A 6,000-nucleotide genomic window follows, 5' to 3' on the forward strand; every position below is an offset into this window, starting at 1 on the left:
CTTATTACAAATCATTTTTCGAGCAAAAATTGCCTTTTAGGGAGTACTTAAGAAAATGTAAACACATTTTTTTTTTAAATTTGACTATATAATATAGTTCATAAAAGGTTTGTAGGAACCTCTAATGGACGCAAATATCTGAATGCAAGCGACAGTATGACTTCCTGTTTACATGAATCGCTTGATAAATAATGTCAAGAATATTAAAAAAATATAATGTAAAAATAATTGGAAAACTAGATTATACAGCTCTTGCACCAAAGAAATAATTATGTAGGCATAAAAAGAGAAGAATTCATATGGAAAAACAAAGTATTTTCATGTCTTACGTGCCTTTTTTTTTGGTAATTTGTGTAAAATTACATCTAACACAGACCGCTTAAATTTATCGGTTTCATCTAAATTTCTACATTTAAAAAAAAGACAAAATACGGATTCTAAAAGAAAGGTCTATTAAAAATGCTTAAATTTAGTTTTTCTAATGAAAATAAATGAAATAAACTTTACTTCTGACAGAGGCCGTGACAGAGGCCCATCTGGCCGGTAAAAGGAATATCTCGGTTTATTACCGTCAGGATGTAGATATTATAATGCATGCGCGGATCGACCGCCGTAGAGAAGGAGGCAGGTGCAGGAATTAGTGACGCAGGTGCAGGAATTAGTGACGCAGTGCGTTAAAATAGCATTAACAAAAGAGTGCATCTGATGTGTAGCATGCATGGTGTGCGACACGCATATTAACCCTTTCATGTGCTCTCCCAAATGAGCCAGGACTTCATAAAGGCCTAACCCATAGTATATATACATATAAATACACTCAAACATACACACATACCTTACATACGTGATCTAATTATTCACTGTATGAACAGACGAGAAGCCTACTGTACACGAAAGGTTAAATTGTATTAAAATCAGAAATTTACTATTGATTTATTTATGCAACGTAGAGATGCCTCTGTTAATTTGTATAAATAACTTTTTTTTTTTTAATTACTTATTTTATTTTAGTAATAAATTAAATACTATTTAAATAAAAAATTATATTCACAAAAAAAAAAGTCACCATATTTTTGCTGTATTTTAGCACACTTCAAAAGGGCTTTAATCTGCCCCTCTTCCCGACACTCGAAGCAGGGGCCTTATTTTGCCCCCTACTGGGTTTTACTTCCCAGGAATATACTAATCTAACGGCCAGTTCCAATTTTTCATCCAAAAGTATCAAAATACTTGATTTCCACATTTAAGAGTGTTGCCAGAAACCATAGAAAGGCGGATCTGGACCAATACAGCATTTAATTTTTTTTTCCTTTTTTTATGTTTTGTTATTTGATGTACTATGTACCATATTTAATAAAATTATAAAAAATATACCAAAAATATAATTACACTGAAGGGGTTAATCCCTGGAGCAAAGTGACATTCATTCTCAAATAATATTTATGTTTAGAATCTCAACCTCAACGTTACAAAATACATTGTTTATCTTAGTTTGGTTTTTTTTTGCGTTCCAAGATTTGCCAAGAATTATGTAACCTGATTATTCATTCGCATTCCGTGCTTTGAAAGTGAATGAGAGTAAAGTAAGTACAACTGAGCGCAAAGATCCCCGTTAGAATGTACAGTAATATTGTGCGTGTGACGAAAGACGAACTTCCGCCACAAGAAAAAAAAAAATTAAAATAAAAAAAAATAAAAAAAAATTTGGCAGCCAAAGTTGGCAAGCGGCTGAACATCTGACGGTAACAGCTGGTCTTAATACAGTCACTTATCCAATCTAAAAGGAGAGAGGGGGGTCTCTGAGTACCCCCCAACCCCCACACTAAGGAAAGGAAGAACATTTGTATACTTTAGGAACTTTATAAAACTTTAAGTGCGGTGTGTCCGGGCCAAGAGCTGTCACTCATCTCCCTGCGACGATCGGCGTCAGATTTCCTTAATCAGTTTTTTTTTATACAATAAGTTATTTTTCTGCCCCGAAAGAACTAGCGAGTTTGAAAATTACTAGTTAATTTTATATTTCTATATTGGAGGATTAGTGATTTACTAGTTTTGCATCCCCCCCCCACGAAGAATATACTTCATTTTGTTACAATCTGGACTGGAAAAAGGTTAACATTTTAGAATTAACCCCTTATGGGCAACGGGTTGTCCTTAAACCCATCGATGTATTTGTTACCAGCGGCTGAAAAATCACAGATGCTGTCACAGCGCTGCACGGAGCGGAAGAGTGAGTGAAGGTGCGGTCTCGTGCGTGACTCACCTGAGAAGTCACCTGGGGCTCAGCCCAGAAAATCATCTAATTGCTGGCCCCTGGGGGGTTATAATTAGCATTTAGGGTGACCGTTGGGCTTTAAACCCTACCCCATCTCACCAGGTGTGCTGCGCTTATTATATAACCGCTCCTTTGCCATTATTAACCCTTAAAACTGTCAGGGAGGAGAACAAAGCCTTGCAATAAGACACTGACATCCCGCAGTCCTTACGGAGTTAAAGGCATTCCCTCTGGGGTACTCGGGGTTAAATGTTCAGCAATGAATACTTTAACATCTTTCATTTACCTGCTAAATATTTGGCTGGGAATTATTTTATTCAGGACCCGGCAATTGTGGTCCAAAATCATTTTTTTTAAAAGTTACGTTCCATTGGTTGCTACGGCAACTGCACTATTCCATTGACAAAATTGACACTCAATATATATAGAGAAAGGACTTATATCTTGCACATTTATTTTATAGGGGTAGGTGGCATCGGGACCCAATTTGGGGCTTAACCCTTATTTTGCACAGCACAAGAATACACAGAATCATAGAATCCACCACCAGATCGGCCCCCATTCGGCCCGTTTCTCCTGCTTTAATGACTCAAACCTTAATCAGTCGTTGGTCTCGTCTTAGATTCAGGAGCCGTATGTCTATCCCATGCATGTTTAAATCTCCTCACTGTATTACCCTCTACCACTTCTGCTGGGAGGCTGCTCCACTTATCTACCACCCTCTCAGTAAAGAACCTTATTTCCATTCCATCTAAGCCTATGACTCTTGTTGACTTTTTTGTAACATTTCTCCTCCTTAGTTCAAGACCGGTGCTGCTGCAGAACCTCGTGAACCCTTTTTCCGATCGAGCGTGACAAGGGGCGGGGGCTTAAGCTTTCAAGAGGTTCTGCAGCAGCTTAGGTTCTCAGATCTATTTCCCAGATTAGAGTGGGGAGGCGGAGGGGGGAACGTAATAAAGTATTTGGGTAATTCTGTATTATTCTGCCTACCCCCCGGGCATATGCCAACCACACTCAGACCTCACATGCGAACACGATTAAGCCGGGATTCCATGCCTATATATGGATCAAATTAGAGCGCAGAGGGGGAAGTTGTCAAGCTGTCTCACAAAGACATTTGCAATCTCTCCGCAGGCAATTACCCCGACCTGGTGCATTTATCTTGCTGCATGCACATCCCTATGCATGCATCTCCCGGTTAGCGCATGCACCAAAAGTGCAAGGGATGCTCTTCTGCAGTGGTGAGTCGTGTCTCCTGAGTGAGTGCAAGTGCATTTACACCTATACTCAGTAAAAAGGGGTGACCCAGTGAGTCTCTGTGCATTAAAGAGAGAGTTTCAGAGCCCTGATGAGCAGAGCCCTGGAGAATAGCAAGAAACTGGGGAGAGAAAGAGAGAATGAAGTTGCACCTACCTGGTGAGTTACCTCTGTGCACAGAGACCGAGATCCTACACTTACTGCGAGAGAGACAGCTCTGGAGTGCAGGCTTTGTGCACACAGGGAAGCAATTAGACAGCCACCACCCTCTGACTCACAGCAATGCACGTTACTGGGGCGCCCCAACCGGTGAGTAGCGGGTACTGCACCCTCAGATCGGTTACAAAGGCTGCATAAAATAATAATAATAATAATATAGTAACAACAATAATAATAATAGTAATAATAATATAGTAACAATAATAATAATAATATTCAGAAGAAGCTTCAGAACTTCATACACAGAGGTGCCTGGATCACAGGATTGATTAAAAAAGTTATGAGTGTCAGGGTTAGTAAGTTGTGGTTGATAAATGGAACAGCATCCCAGTAGAAGTGGTAGAGAGTAATACAGCAAGGGTATTAAACATGTATGGGATAGGCAAATGGCTCCTGAATCTAAGACGAGACCAACGACTCTGGGCAGATATGGGCATTAGGGGAGAAAAGAGGGGCATCAGGGGAGGAAAGGGAGGCACAGGTGAGGAAAGAGGGACACCAGGGAATTGAGGGACCAAAGAGGGACCGATCCTATTAAAAAGCATTTCCTTTGTTTGTTGTCGCCATAGTTTCTGCACAATCCGTGTATTTATATTTCTCCACGCGCCGTCGCTACGACCGGTTCTTTTTTTGTGGTTAAAAAGCGATGACTATTTCCTCAAAAATGACTCGTCCGATCTGGTCAGGGTTTTAGAACGAGTGTGAATCACCCCCGCAAACACCGTATAGACAGAGAAATATATATATATCCTCTCCAACCAAAGATAAGAGGACCTGCTTCCTGAATCTATTCCTGTCCTACCCGAGAGGGTTATATGAGATGTTTCTCGGTTGCGTAATACGCTTTTTTTCGAGAAATGTACATCAAACGGCTTTTTTTTTAATGGGAGCGTATAGCATGCCTCCCAACTGTCCCGCTTTGCACTGGACAGTCCTGATCTTGCCACTCTATCCTGCTTTTTTGCCGAGCTCCACCTCTGTCCTCCTTTGGCAATACCACGGTCCCAATTTCACGGGAGGCAGCAGGCGCCGGCCCAAGGCAAAATGCTGGCTGGGGCGAATTTTAAAATGCCGCCCCCCCCTTATCTACCCTTCCTCTCCCTCCGTCCCTGCCGCCCCCCCCTTATCTACCCTTCCTCTCCCTCCGTCCCTGCCGCCCCCCTCCCCTTCTTGTACTTACCTTTCAGCAGTCCTGCGGCGAGTCTCCCTGTTCGGTCTCGGTGCCGGCTATGAGGAAATCTTCCGGCACTCAGCATTACAAGCCGGCACCGAGACCGAACAGGGAGACTCGCCGCAGAGGAGAGAGAGAGGGGCGCCGAGCGGGTACTGACAGCTTGGTGAGCGAAAACCACTCGGCGCCCCTTTCTCTCTCTTTCGCTTTAAAAAAAAAAAAGGGCTTGGGGCGGCAAAGTGCCGCCCCTTCAAAAGTGCCGCCTGGAGCGGTTGCCCCACTCGGCTCCATTGACGGGCCGGCCCTGCAACCGGGCACTTGTCGAGTGACAGTCTGGTGCCTGTACCCATCAGATAAGTGTATATAAGATGGAGACTTCTACGGATGAGGAACGTTGGCCATCTGGCCAGTTCAAGGTCAAGGTGACATTTATCCCCGTTTTCAGGGAATGCCGCTTCAGATGTCACCAAGTTCTGACCAGCAGCCGTCCTACCCAATTACCCCCTACTGCTTCTGTAACTGGGCCGGCATTGGCGGCATTCATGATGTCCAGCACTTCCTGTCCAATTGGATCATACCACTTTGGTAGGCGTAGCCCTCCTCTTGCTACATTGTATACCGTACGGAATGTTGGGCTAATCTCGGGCCCACATTTATTATTACATCCCTTGTAAAATGCCTTTCCTGCTCCAAATCTTGCCCTGGGGTGGTGAACGAGGCGTTTAACACAATGGAGTCTTCCGAGCTGCTCATATCTGGGCCGGAAATTGCTTCCTTGAATGCCCCTGCACCGTGTCCTTCACCACCACGCAGGGCACTTTATCCCTCCCACTGTTCCCATCGATACAGATTAAAAAAAGATCATCGATATACCCAAAACCTTTGTTTCTTTTCTCCTCGTTCTGCCCCAGAATCTAATGTGTTTTTTTCTTTTTGGGACCTGAATATATAATCCAGAATCCAGATCAGTGACGGAGGCCAAGAGGCAGCTCGTTATCTGCCAGCAAAATCAGCAGAGGGAGCAAATTCTACGTCCAAGGAAAGACTTCGCCAGGAAACCAGACATTTTGTGAATGGG

The sequence above is a fragment of the Sceloporus occidentalis genome, unplaced genomic scaffold (assembly GCF_023333645.1).
Source record: "Sceloporus occidentalis isolate IW3139 unplaced genomic scaffold, rSceOcc1.0.p SCAF_127, whole genome shotgun sequence".
Taxonomy (NCBI): domain Eukaryota; kingdom Metazoa; phylum Chordata; class Lepidosauria; order Squamata; family Phrynosomatidae; genus Sceloporus; species Sceloporus occidentalis.